The sequence below is a fragment of the Nannospalax galili genome, unplaced genomic scaffold (genome assembly GCF_000622305.1).
Source record: "Nannospalax galili isolate Female #2095 unplaced genomic scaffold, S.galili_v1.0 scaffold569, whole genome shotgun sequence".
Taxonomy (NCBI): domain Eukaryota; kingdom Metazoa; phylum Chordata; class Mammalia; order Rodentia; family Spalacidae; genus Nannospalax; species Nannospalax galili.
In genome coordinates, this window is record NW_008360300.1 from 216,897 (window position 1) to 231,773 (window position 14,877).

The 14,877-nt window shown below is 39.2% G+C and overlaps 1 protein-coding gene across 5 annotated transcripts in view; it reads left to right on the plus strand.

Annotated features, from left to right (window-relative positions):
- The window catches only part of Slc20a2 (solute carrier family 20 member 2), a 131,476-nt gene that overhangs the window by 52,864 nt on the left and 63,735 nt on the right, over positions 1–14,877 (plus strand). Inside the window, exons 2-3 of one of the 5 annotated variants that reach the window (XM_017795880.2) lie at positions 10,872–10,938; positions 12,764–12,866. The exons of 1 other annotated variant lie outside the window; for it this stretch is intronic. The gene's annotated coding sequence lies outside the window, so the exon portion shown is untranslated. Of the gene's footprint in view, positions 1–10,708; positions 10,939–12,763; positions 12,867–14,877 lie in introns of those variants that run through there. 3 more of the 5 variants (XM_017795879.2, XM_029559213.1, XM_017795878.2) reach the window with 3 other exon arrangements.

A 14,877-nucleotide genomic window follows, 5' to 3' on the forward strand; every position in this document is an offset into this window, starting at 1 on the left:
CGGTTAAAAGCACTGTCTGCTCTTGCAGAGGACTCAAGTTCAGTTCCCAGCACCCACAGGGCAGCTAACAACTATCTGTAACTCCAGTCCACAGGCCTGCATGACATGGATACATGTATATACATGCAGGCAATACACTCATACACATAAAATAAAAATAACAAAATTTTTAAACAATAGATGTAGAGAGATGCATACATATATAATTTTTAAAATCCGTGTCAGGCAGTACTTTGCTTTATGTGCATTAAATTGTTTTTAGAACAATTCTAGGAAGTGTGCTGTCATCCTCATTTTATGGCTGAATTCTGCAGTACGATTCTATTGAAGGACTCTCCTATTATGGCTTGCAGAAAGTCGCTTTTTAACATTTTGTGTGTGTGTGTGTGTGTGTGTGTGTGTGTGTGTGTTTGTGCGCGCGCGCGCCATGAAATACATGTGGAGGTCAGAGGACATCTTGGAGGAGTCAGTTTTTGTTCTGCCCCACACACACACATACATGGGATCAAACTCAGGTTGGCCAGGCTTGGTGGCAAGCCCCTTTACCAGTTGAACCACCTCACAAAAATCTTAACTTCCAAGTTTAGGAAGCAAGTGGCCTCACTAAGAAGGTTAAAAGTGGTCTTGGTAAAGATTCTGTGGCTGCAAAACAGTATGATTGTATCAGGTTATACTGGCATGTTATCCCACCCACCTGTGAGGCTGAGGCAGGAAGATCACAAGTTCAAGGCCCACATGGGCTACAGGGTTAGTTCAGGAACAGCCTGAGTTACTTAGTGAGACTCTGTCTCAAAATAAAAAGTACATAAAGGACTGGGGATATAAGTCGGTTTTAGAACATTTGTCTAGCAAGAGACAGGGGCAATCCTGGGTTCAGTCTGCATTACCAGGAGGAACGCTAACGAAGAGTACTGAGTATCTAGCACTAATGTACCAAATACTCAGAAAATCAGTTATTTGTGCCTGAGTCTTAATGGATTCCCTGTGGTTGGAGGAGGTAAACTGAGACCTGGACACATGATCAGCAGTCCAGCACAATCACATTCAGATTTTATCCAGCATAAACAATGAAGTCTGATTTGTGATTGGTAAAGTTTACCTTTGCAATATTTGTGGAAAAGTAATTTCTAAGCAAATCAGTGATAAAAACAAGATTTTAGGAAATAATTTTTATCTGGATATAGCAGGGTAATTTCAAGTACTTCTAGGAGATTTTTTTAAAGTATAACTTGGTAACTGTCTTTAATATGTTCATCTTCAAAACAAAGCCAATTAACATTTTGTTGATAGTTTCATGTAATGATACTACATTTAAAATATTTTGTCTGTCTCACTGTCCATATATATAAGCATGTATTTAACAGAATATTTATAGCAATCAGTCTTCTGCATGTTTTACAGATACAAACTCATTTTATCTTCATAAACATAATAGACGTGTGCAATTATTATCCTCATTTTAGAGATGAAGAAACTGAGGCTGTTACTGTAAACCCTAAACTTTCATTGGATACTTACTTTATGGCCTAGATTTGGAGAAATCAAGTAACTTATAAGTGGTTAGTCGGAACAGCAGTTGGAGCTGCAGTCTGCATCCAGGCTACCCTGACACATTTTACTGCTGTCCTTCCTCCCTGTCTTTGGTGGGTCCTTGCTTCTATATAGTGTTCTTCCTCTTCTGCTGATGAAAATTTGATCAGCATGCAGAAGCCTTAATTCAAATGTCATTTCCTCCAAAATGCCTTTTTTCTGGTTAACACAGCTGGAAACTTCTTTTCTCACGTTCCTATGCAAATAAATTTGTACCCTTTGGAATGTTTCCTGTTATTCCTTTATATAGTAAAAGGTTTTGTACCTACCTCCTATCAGATTATAAGGTTATATAATAGATTAAAAGTCAAAACTGTCATTTATACCATTTTCTGTTATAGTTGTGGGCATCTTGCTGTTCATACAAACCTTGAAAATACTTAGAAGTTTCAAAGTAGGAGAATCAATGGCTTAACAAATGTTAAATAAATATATGACTATTAGTAGTGTGAAATTCCCAACTGAATTCTAATATGCTTTAAAAAATTAATTGTGTGTATGAGGATATTTCATTATGTACATATGTGAAATTCACAAAGATGTACATATATTAAATTCATGAAGAATAAACATTAAATATGAAACATAAAGATAGCATAATAAAAATGTTTATTTTCACTTCATATACTTTGTCTAGGTACATAGAGAGATTGAATTAAACTTTTCATCAATTGCTCTAAAAAGTTTTTTAAAAAGAATTAGCTGCAATGAAATAAGTATTCAGGTACTAACAGTGATAGTACTGCCTTTGCTTTAAATGGCCTCATATAAATTACATCACAAAATTCTGCTATCAGTTTGTTTTTTTTTTTAACTGTCTTGAAGAATTTGCTGCTAAATTGTTTTAGCTGACAGAAAATACATGGTGAAGACTTTATTCTTCTTAGAGGTCTGTATTCATGTGTATATAAATGATACCCAGTTCACTTCTAAAATTTTAAATGACTGAATACCTATGGATTATACCAGTGTAATCATTTGAAAGACTAAGATATATAGATGTCTTGAAAATACATAAGTTGGTGAGCTTTCACTATAAAATGTACACCTCATACTAATAATGGCTTAAAACAAACACACTGGTAATGTGTGGTAATGTGTGGCTGACACACTGGTCATACCAACACTTGGAGGCTAAAGTGGAAAGATTATGAGTTCATGGTCAGACTGGGCTACAGAGTGATCTACTGTCTCAAAAATAGCATGCCCAAAGCATTCCTTATATGTCACTGTCATGTAGATCTCTTTATGGTTCAAATTTGAGCCAGCCTGACTGATTTCTGTAGTGAGTGGCAGCATGGGAGGGCCACATAATTCGGCCCTCATATATACATTGGGTAGTTGGCTGGCTGACTGGAGTAGAGCTCTCAGCAAAGACAACTTTTCTGCCACACATGATCTCTTTCTCCCCGAAAGTCCAGCCAGGGCTGCACCTGTAGCAAACTCAATATTCTAGAGTCTTGAAAAGTAAGGCTCTGGGTTCTTCTTGCCATTGCCCCAGAGGAAGGGACTGCTCAATGATGAGGCAGGGGTGAATAGGGACACTGACAACAGTCTACCAAGCTGCATATTCCTGGGCATATCTAGGCAGTATCCCAAATTCTCATTCCACCCCAGGCTAGGGATATGAGGCGATATCATAAAAGAAAATTAAACAGGCTATTGCAGTACTGGGGTTTTAAGAGCATTTGTAGGCCCCAGGTTTCCTTGGAATACCTAGCAATCATTTAAAGTTCCTTTTAACTTTTCACTTTTTGAAGTTTTGAACTATAAAAGTAGGGAGCTTTTGATCCTTACTCATTAAATACCCCAATTGATCTTTACCAAGTACTCCATTGATGTAGCATAGTCATGATGTCACAGCTGTGTATTGTGAGAGCACCCCTGTGTGCCAGGATTGTGTACATCATCTCTTGTTCTCAATAGTCTTTTTTTTTTTTTTTTTTTTTTTTTTTTTTTTTTTTGTCTTTTTGGACCAGGGTCTCCCTGTAGCCACAGCTGTCCTGGAGCTCACTATGGAGACCAGGCTGGCCTCTATCTCACAGAGCTCTGCTCACCTCTGCCTTCCAAGTTTGAATTAAAGGCCAGCACCTCCATGCTTGCCTCAGTACTCCTTTGATGTCAGCATTTTTGTCCCCATTTAACATAAAACACACACACAGAGGTCAGCAAGTTTCCTGAGGTCACACAGCCAATAGGTGATACCTTACATTTTGACGTCAGAACTGCCATCCAATGAATTTCTTCCCTAATGGGTTATTTTTTCTTAAGTATTCATTACTTTTTTTGGAAGGGGAGGTTTCTTTTTGAGACAGGGTTTCCCTGTAGCCACAGCTGGTCTGCAATTCACTATGTAGAGCAGGGTGACTCTGTCTCACAGAGATCTGCCTGCCTCTGCCTCCCAAGTCCTGGGATTAAAGGTACCATGCTTGGCCAAGTTTTTTTTTTTTTTAATTTCTTTGTGTATTTTATGTAATCCTCTGGAAAACTAGGAACTGGTGAACCCTGATTTTTTTTCCCTATTCTACCAAGTTCTATCAAATCACCAAGTATAATTTGAAGATAATAAATAACTCAGAATGGCAATCTCATTGCTATGTTTAGGTGTAATTTTTAGATATTCAGAATATCTCTTCATGATCCATGACTCTTTTAAGGCTCCAAAATAAAATAGTTTTCATTTATTCTAGAACATATGTTTTAAATTTTATCCCCAAATAATCATTTAAAAACAACTGTGTCCCTCTTTGTATGTTCCCTGCTCCCCATAGTACCATATGATAGTAAGATGTAAACCCCTGATTACATAGACTTTGTCTTTCATCTCTGTGCCTAGTACCTAGCACTGGAACTGGAGCACACCAGCATTGATTCCCAACATTGTAATTGAATATTATGCCTAGGAATGAGGACTTCCTTTTCTCTTTTTTTCTTTTGACTTATTTATCTTCTTTTTTAATTTGTTTGTTTCTTTTTTGAGACAGGATTCCTTGTAGCCCCACCAGGCCTTCAAGTCACCATATAGACCAGGCTTGCCTTTATCACAGAGATCTCACTGCCTCTGCCTCCAGAGTGGTGAGATTAAAGGAGTGTGCCACCACACCCAGCCCTATTTATTCTCTTTCAGGCCAATTTTTCTAAATGGTCTTTCCCCCTCCTCTGCCTGTCTTGATCATTCCCTTGGTTTTCTTTAGCGTTTTGTTCCTTCTTCAGTTTTACAGGCTTGCCTTAGGGTTCCTTACTATTTGGGATTATTTTTAATAAATAATCCAGTCCAGAAAAGTACCCAATGAACACAGAACAGTTGGTGTATTTTTTAATTTTTAATTTTTATTTTATATGTATGAGTGTTATACCTGCATGTATGTAAGTGTAGCTGTGTCATGCAGTGCCTGCGGAAGCCAGGGCATCAGACCTCCTGGAATTGGAGTTAAAGATGGTTGTTAGCCACCATGTAGGTGCTGGGAACCTAACCCAGGTCCTCTGCAAGAGCAGCAAGTGCTCTTAACTGCTGAGCTATCTCTCCAGCCCACATTTTATGTATTTTAAGAGGTTCAAAATGCAAAATCTTTAGTCTTTGAATCCTTAAGGACAAATACTATAGGCTTTATCCTTAAATCTCCACTATTATAGCTTTAGTTTACTGAGATCAACAGAGCCTATATATGTGAGCATATTACTACATGTTCTAGAAAACTTGTCAGAAAGGTATTGCTAGTATGACATTCAGCAAGTACATGCGGTCACTGTGCTAGATAGCTTTAATTGTTAACTTGACACCCCTGGTTAGGAAGGAACCTCAGTTGAGGAATTGTCTCCATTGGATTGGTCTGTGGCCATGTCTGTGGGGCATTTTCTTGATTGTTGAGTGATGTGGCAGGGCACCACCCATGGTGGTTGGTGCCACCCCTGGGCAGGTGGTCTTGTGTTGTGTAAGAAAGGAGTTTGAGCTAGGTGTGGTAGTGCACACCTTTAATCCCTGCACTTGAGAAACAAAGGCAGGTGAGTCTCTTAGTTCAAGGCCAACCTGGTCTCCATAGAGAGTTCCAGGCCAGGTGGGGCTACAGGGAGGCTGTGTCTCAAAAAGACCAAAAAAGAGACTGAGTAGAGGTCAGAAGAGCAAGCCAGTAAGCTGTGCTCCAGGCTCCTGTCCTGAGTTCCTGCCTTGGCTTCACTTGATGATAAACTGTGCTATGAGCCAAATAAACCTTTTCCTCCCAAAGGTGGTTTTGGTCAGTGTTTTTATCACAGCAATAGAAAGCTAACTAGAACAAAAATTGGTACTTGAGAGTGGGCTATTGCTGTGATAGACCTAACCTAGTTGTTTTAGGGAGGATTGTAGAGGTTTTTGGGGCTTGGGACTGGAAAAGCTAGTGTTTAGAGCTTTATTGAGCTGTTCTGGAAGAATTTGAAAATAATGCTGAAAGAGGTGTAGATAATGGAGGCCTGACTTGTGAAGTTTCAAGGGAAGCAAAGACTATCTGGGCTATTTGTGTGATATTTTGAATTGAGAATCTGGTTTCTCGTCACCTGGTGCTGAAGAATCAGCTATGACTAAGGAGATCAGCACCACTGAAGCACAACTTTACCGGAATAATTGATGCTGGTTAGCTGGGGCTGAAAAATCAGCTGTAACAAGAGACCAGCATCATTGGGGTGAAATCTTCTGGGAAATATCTCCTCAGGGTCAACATCCAGACACTGGGGTCCAGAGGTGACCCGAGGCTCCATCTCAACCTAGAAGCAGGACTTGGTAGTGTGTAAGAGTCTCCTATATAGTTCTGGATTTGAAGGCATGAAGGGGTCATAGAGAACAGCTGAGGCTTGGCACTGTGAGAGGCCAGGAAAGGCCATTGGTGAAAGCACAGTCTCAGTTTTGGTGAAGACTCCAGCAAGATGGGGTCATGGAGAGAATCTGACGCTTTGCACCCTGAGAGGCCAGGAGAGGCCATCGGTGAAGGTGCAGCCTCAGTTGCAGATGCGATCCCCCACATATTGGAGATACCAGGACCATAGGACAACAACCAAGAGCAGTGGCAGGTATGGGGTGGAGCTGGCCTGAGCCTATGAGACAAACTGTGTGTGCTGTGGACAGCAGAGCCAGAGAAGTGAAGCTGCCTAAGCCCTTTAGAGCTAAGAAGATCGCTAGTGAATCCCAGATACACCCAGCCTTGAGCTACTTTGCTGGACTTTGGTTTTACTTAATTGTACCCGATTCTTCCCTTTTTTAAAAAAAATACTTTATTATTTTATATGTATGAGCGTATTGCCTGAATGTGAATCAAACCCAGGTCCTCTGCAAGAGCAGTCAGTGCCCTTAACCACTGAGCCATCTCTCCAGCCCTGATTCTTCCCTTTTGAAATAAGACAGTACTTGTTTTGGATTTTACAGGAGCCCACAATTACAAGACTTTTAAAGACTGAACTTTTAAAGTGTTTGAAATTTTTAAGGGCTGTGGAACTTTTAAGGTTGTCCTGTTTTATGTTATGATATTAATATTAACATCATATCTTGGACAAGAAATGGAAAGATTGTGGTTTAATAGCAGAGTGTTTGTGTGTCAAATTGACAAGGGGTCAATTGTGTTGGATAGCTTTAGTTGTTAACTTGACACACCTGGTAAGAGGGAACCTCAGTTGAGGATTCTTTCCATTGGATTGGCCTGTGCCCATGTCTGTAGGACATTTTCTTGATTGTTGAGTGATGTGGGAGGGCCCAGCCCACTGTGGTCTGTGCCATCCCTGGACAGATAGTCTTGTTTTATATAAGAAAGCAGGCTGAGGACAAGCCAACGGAGCAAGCCATTCCTCTATGGTCTATGCTTCAGGTTCCTGAGTTCCTGCCTTGGCCTCCCTTGATGATGGACTGTGCTGTAAGCCAAATAAACCTTTTCCTCCCCAAGTTGGTTTTGGTCAGTGTTTTTATCACAGCAAATGAAAGAAAACTAGAGTAGTCACTGAGCGTTTGGAATATGGATTGTCTAAACTTAGGTGCCCTAATTGTAAATCTAACAGACTAGTAGACACTAAAGAAAGTAAGATAGCTCATTAATAATTTTTGTATTTATTGCATGTTCAATTGATAGTGTCTTTGAAATACTAAGCTCAAAACTGTATCATTAAAATTATTTTTATCTGTTTTTGAAAGTAGCTACTAGAATATTTTAAAGTATCTATGTATGTAGCTAGTCTAGAAAGTTGATGTCTAGGTTGATTCATCAGTGTGAATTTATTAAAATAATGGGGTTTTTTGTTTGTTTTTTAATTTCTGAAATTTACTGATGCCATAGAAGCCACTCTCTAAGTGTATTAGGCTACTGTACGGAACCAGCAGAGTCATACTTAATATATTTCGCATATGGGGAACTAGAAAATTACTTAGTATCTCCTGTTTCAATATAATAGGTCTTACAATGCATTCTGGATCTTCTGCAATGTGCAAATCAACTCAATATTTGCTTTTTTTTCTTTCTGGATTAGAGCAGAAAAAATAGTTTTGCTTAGAGACTTCTCTACTGAGCATGGATGCTATTGGATAATAATTTTGTCAAAATTAGCCTCACATTGTCCACTTTTGGCATTAAGAATTCTAGACTAAGTTTGCTGTGAATTACTGAGAATAATCATATTAATAAGAGATCAACCCCTCTGATTAGTACAACTTATTTTCTCTCAGCACAGGATAGCAATGCCCACCTCCAGGGACTGCTGCCGTGGTGGAGAGACAGACACAGTCTATCTGCAGCAGCCTAGGTTGGGCATAGGGATAGAATTCTAGATGCATAGCCAGCAGTTTTTGTAAATAGCATTCAGGGGATTTTATTAGCAGTTACCAGTTTATGCCAATGAAAACTAGACATTGGCTACTTTTGGCATGCCTACCACAGATAGGCTGTGCTTTATAAAGGTCTGGTTCTGTTTTAATGATCCATGCTGTAGACACCTCTCTGCTGTGGGGAGGAATATTTAAGCCTCTGAGCCCAGGCCTGGAATTTGGTTATTGAGTACAATAAATCTCCTAAAATATAAACTAGCATTTTTAAATTAGGAAAACAAACAGCTCTGAAATGATACTAGAATTTTAATAATGTAGTTAATATGGAATCATAGGGGGTTTTGGAGGAAGATGGTATAATCCAGTGTCATCAAAGTCATCAAATTACTTTGTATCTGTTTGAAGGGGAGGTAACTCTTTGGAGATTTGATTGGTGTTTGTAAAGAGTTTTGATATCTTTCATGAAGTATCAAGTCAGGGCCTAAAGTATGTCTTCAGAATTGAGATACCTAAAGCAAACTAGTTTGTATCGTCCACAGCAGATGCTAAGTACTTCTGTGCCTTTGTTCTAAGTTGTACTTAGGACATTTGAGGGGGGATTAATTAATTTTTTTGAGTTGTGCATTTCATATACATCTTAATCAAACTTAAACTCCCTCCCCTACCCCCCATAGTTGCCTCCCACCAGATTTCAGGTATTCTGTCATATATGTTAAGTCCTATCCAGTCAAGCATTTGTATCCAGATGTCACTCAGTGCAAGTTTATCCACTGAAGTGTAGTCAGCCCATCTAGAGGCACTCCCTTAAAGAAGATCTACTCTTCCTCACCCCACAGTAATCATTTGCTAATAGTTCCTTGGCTAGGGTTGGGTCTCCTGCCCATTTCCACCATTCTATGCTGGGTTTTTGACTTATTGAATCAGCATGGGCTTTGTGCATGCTGCACCATTGTTGCAAGTTCATGAGCAAGTTCCCAAAGGCCTGAAAGCCTGTTTCCTTATGTTCATGCACCAACCCTGACTCTTACAATCTTTTCACCCTCTCTTCCACAATGGTTCCTGAGCCATGCATGGGTGAGGATTAATGTAGGAGTCCTATCCAGGGGCAGGGACTCTACAGTCTCTTATTCTCTAAATCTTAGTCAATTGTGGCCTTCGGTGTGCATTACACTCTATTGTATGAGGAAGCATCACAGTTGAGAATTGAGGGATATATTAGTATTCTCTCTACCTCCTGTTCCACTATGTTCCATAAGCCTTAAGTGTAGAGGTTCCACTGTAGGTGTGTCATTTAGGGCTGAGCATCTCTCAGATATATATTCTCTGTGTGACCAAGAATAGAACTCTGTAATAGCCTCTGTCTGTTGCAAAAAGAAGCTTCTTTAATGAGTGGTATAGATGTACTTGTCGGGGTAGAAGGCTGATTTGTGTTTCTTAAACAAATGCCAGAGTGGCATTTGTGTTTCTTAAATAATTCATATTCTGATTTTCTTTTAAATATCAACTGTGTTTTTGGAGTCTTGTATTAACTTAATTTTCATTGTGTTTTGAGAATGGTCAGTCAAGGCTACAAATAGAGAACAGTTTTTCTAGTTCTAGCCAGCTATACATTTAAATGCCCTTTAAAGTGCTTCTTGCCAAGGACAGTGCCTTTTTTAAATATTGAAGATGTTTGTTCTCAGTTGTGATTTAAAAAAAAAAAATTTGTCTATGTGTATATATAAGGGCACCATGTAGGTGCAATGCCCACAGAGACACAAAAATGTAAGCCACCATGTGGGTGCTGGGAATCAAACCAGGGTCCCAAACCGTTGAGCCAGCTCTCTAGCTCAACTGTGACTTTTTTTTTTTTTTTTTTTAGTCAATATGTGTCCTCATCGAAACTCCTTGGGAGGTACAAAAGACAAAGTCGAAAGCAAGAATTAGTTCCTTATCTATAAAGAAAAAAAAAATGTTTTCTGAAGGGTATTCATTAATAGACTTATTAGTGTGTATACTCCTTGCCCATTTAATTTCACAAAGTATCAGCTCTAATCATGCTGTTTAAATAATCTCACTAGATGCCCTTATACTGCTTTTCCTGGAAGAGCAGGCAGTGCTGCCACCTTGTTGACAGTTGTCTGATCTGAATGTGCTTAAAAATCAAGTGATTGTTATAAAAAAAGCTTTATTACTTCTTCTCTTTGTCAGTACTTGTGATACCAATTTAAAATAAGTTAGTTTTGTTGGACCGAATTCAATAATTAGCATAATCATGATGCTATGTATTGTTCATCAGGACACACCCCTTGGCCAAATTCCCATTAAGAGGACACCAATGTTGTCCTGCTGAATAAATCCCGGCTCACATGATGCAAACTAGCGTGTTCCTGCCTGCTGCTCCGCTGAAGTTAATTTTAGCCAGGGCTTGTTCTATGAGTTGTAAAACTGTTTACCCAAGTAGAAGTTAGCAAGCTGAAATGTAACTTCTGGGCCTAATATGATAGGTATCTATTTTAAACTTCAGATTGTGTTTATGATCCGGAGAGCAGACTTCTGAAGAACTGTGGTTCAGATTTCCTTTCAAACTACTTGTAAGTACTCTGGGAATTTTAAAGACTTCTCTTTGTTCTTTGTACCTTAAATCTTCCTAAAGTGACTTTCATATAGTCTTGGAAAAGCTGGAGTTGGTGCTGCAACAGGGCCTTCTCACAAAGCGGCACAGGGTTTTCTCCACATGTACACTGCTGGGAGCCTCTGGCTTAGTCAGCTTTCTCTGGAGAGAATAGTTAATTCTTACTTATTTTTATTTTTTTTTAAAGTCTGTAGATTAGTCCTGATTCTAGCTGTTAAAATGTTTGATTAGTGGAAATGGTATATAGACAGAAATTTATATTGTGTCACTAAGTTGTATTTTCTATGGTGACATAACTATTGGGGAAAAAAATGCTAAAGTGAATTCCTTTTATACCCCATTCAAGAGTATGCTGCAGAAACAAGAGAGTATCAAGTGTCAAATGTCATCCCACTAAATGCTTAGATGAAAAGCATCTTTTTAAAGAATTTGTGCCTAAAAAAGAGACCCAAATACTCCTAAAGAAAATCACTTTATAAAAATTTATTTAGGAGGAAAGTTTTAGAGTATAATTTAAAGGGTCCTCTGGCTGAGTTAGTTAGCCAGGGTATACAAAAGCCATGAAGTGTCTGCTCTTAACTGCTTTTCATCTAACTTAAAGTTAGACTGAAGCAAACTAAAAATTTCAGTATTTTAAATTAAATCCAAATTATCCTGCTTAGCTTGAATTACATTTACATACAGAATAGGCTGACCTTATGCCAAGCAACTTACTTATGACAGAACCAGGAAGAAATTTATTTTTCATCTAATGTGTAAATTACTTCAGCTTTAGGAATACTGATTTTAATGAAACAGTGGTGCTTCCCTGTCTCCCTATGAGCAGACGGAGGCAAACCCTGGGTTAGTATTATGAATGTCATTTTTCCATTTTTGCAAAGCTTTATTTAAGGAGTTCTTTGTAATTATGTGTTGTCTAATTTTAAATACAGATGACATTAGGTGTCAACAATGAAAGGAAATGTTTCAGTCATACATTTAGAAGGAAAAGAATGTAAGAATTGAAAATAGAACTGAATTCCTAGGCTAATTTTAGAAACATGCTTTTTTTAAGCTTGGTTTTTTGAGCAGAGGAGAAATCTTTAGTCCAGATTAATTATAACAGAAAAGTCATTGTCATCTTGAGCAAGGGATTCTGTTCCAGCAAATGCTTCATAATGTCCACTTTATTGAAAGAGTGCCACAGCTCTTGTCCTGATGTTAGCTGTTCCTAAGAAGCCATAGAATGCAATGGAACGGAATGTTTTTAATAGTGTACTGTAGTCGTGCTAGTTTTCAGACTAAAATTCATTTGACCAATTATACTTTTTAGTTCTGCCAAAAAGAAAAACTAATAAGAATTTGTTCATTTTTAATGTCACAGAAAGAGGCTTCTCTATTAGTGTCTACTAGCACGTGTTTTAGGGCAAGTTGCTAAAATGTTCATAATCATTTCCAGATTGTACTTTGGTGATTTATGCCACGAGAGTGAGCTAGATGAACAGAAGAGGAAATATTCAACATGAAATTATGGAAGTGGCAGCAGTGGCTTTCATGTGATTGCTAGTTCCACAGTTCTCCTTAACTACTTGGTATTCTGTGTGCCCCATGAAGTGGTACCTGTCAGAGGTCCCTCATGTTGATTTGTTGTGACCTTGAGTGTGACAGATCACTGTGAGCTCAACTGATATGGCCACAAATCGGGGAGGGGGGTCACATGCTGAGAAACACAGACAGCCTTCTACAAGAAGAACCCAGGAGTCCAGTGGACCCAGGTACTATGCATTACTGCTACCCCATTGCAGATCTATCCTTGGGTTCTTTGGAAGCTGCTCTCACTGACTACCCTGGTCCTTGCTTCTTTAACTGTTGTGATCCGGAGGCTTTGACAAGACAGCTGCCGACACAGTAAGTTTACAAGTGCTTTACTCCTGCAGCATCATCTTCTGCTCTGAAGCTTTGAGGAGCTTATCAGGAAGTTTTCTCTGGCTTCCCTTCATTCACATGATACTTGGTTGGTTGGTTGGTTGGTATGATGCTGGAAACAGAATCCAAGGCCCCACACATCTATTTGACAAGCACTCTACCTCTGAGCTACTTCGCTAGGCCCCATATGAGGGTTTTAATCAGTAGCTTGTCCACATAACTACAAGGCAATTATATTCTATAACAGGTTTCTTTGGCTCAGTGATCACTTTCCTAAAATATTCTCTTTTCAAAAGACTATTTGGGAGGGAGAGGTTGTTGTATATCCAGTTTCAATTGTGTTATCCAAAATGAAAGAGTAAGCAGAGAGAGGCCCGTGTTGGCACCAATCTATGGCCGTAGCTGACTGGGGAAGCATGCTGATGTCTCTGGGAAATACTGGGCCTGCTGTTATTATCCCTGTCTACCACGCACCCCACAGCACAAAGAGAACATAGTTTCTACTTGCAAAGAGCTCACATGCTAAACCTCATCAGCACCAGGAAACAGGCCCTGACATACAGTAAACAAACAGGCAAAAGATAAAATACAAAAAGAGAGAAATGGGAAACAAGAGCATGAGAGGAGTTGAGAGCACAGTAACTTTCAATTCATCTGGGCATTTGCAGTGTAGGATTGGGACACGCTCTTGTATCTTGGTGCTGCTTTGTCCTCGGCAGCAGCTGGGAGTGAATTGTCCCTCTCTCCCATTCCTTGTCACGTTCCTGCCAGGGAAGGAGGTGCCACTGTTTCACTTCACCCAAAACTGTTGCTGTTTGGTAGCTTCAGATCTAATCCAACAAATAAAATGCAGCCCTCTCTATTAAGTCGTTTGACACAGAAATCCGACCTTCAGCTCCAGGTTTTCTTTTCCCTCTTGTACGTCACCTGACCCTGCTCTGGCTTAGAATGCTGGGTCGTCTATCTAGTTTGTTAGGCAGAGCTTTGAGTTTCTCAGAAAATAGGCATTAGGAAGGTCTATGAGGCATTACTGCAATTCATAAGGAGTCAGAAGCACCTGACTCAGGAGCGCTAACAAGGCAGGCTTGGCTATTGAAGATTAATGAATGTACGCACAAGGGTTAGATCTAAGTCACTCAGCTCCTGACATCAGTCACAGCAGGTCTCTGACTCAGACTCTGGGTCTTGTTCATGGCTCTACAACTGAAAGTAACTTGGATACTCAACAAAGAACCTAAAAAAAAAAAAAAAAAAAAAAAAAGGGTTGGGGAATGGTAACTATAATAAGAGGTTAGAGAAAATTTATCATTTAGCCTGTAGGGGAGAAAAATGGCCGAGGGAGTCTTAAATTTTTTGTTCAAATATATGTGTGCTTCAGTCCAAAGAACAATGATAACCAGCTGGTATCCACTTCCCCATTTGAAATATAAGGGTTAGGGGTCGACAGTGATTGTCACAGTGTGATTGTGACTCACTGATGTCACACCAACCATGAGAAGTACAAAATTTATGAGAAGTACAGATTCTCAGGACCACCAAGATCTATTGATTCGGAATTGGTGGGGGTAGAGTTTAGCACTTTAACAATCCTCTGAATTGATTCTGATGCTCACCAATATCTGAGAACCACTATATGAGGTATTAGGAAGAAAAGTATCATAAAAAGTAGAAAATGGATCCTGAAAAATATAAACCTTCCCTCTGAAATCGTATAAACCTGGGTTTATATTTATTTACAGTAATTTCAATATTATTTCTGAAGTCAGAAGATACATGACCTTTCAAAATCTCTGATAGTCCTGACTTGGCTCTAGGTTTCTTTTGGTCACTTAATATTTAACCAGGAAAGTACTGCAGTGATTTCTGAATTCAGTGATTAAGACAGTGCCTATCTTACTTGGGTTTTTGTTTTGGTTTTTTTTTTTTTTTTGGTTTTGGTTTTTATACTTCCCTGTAGCCCCAGCTGGCCTGGAACTCACTATGTAGACCAGGC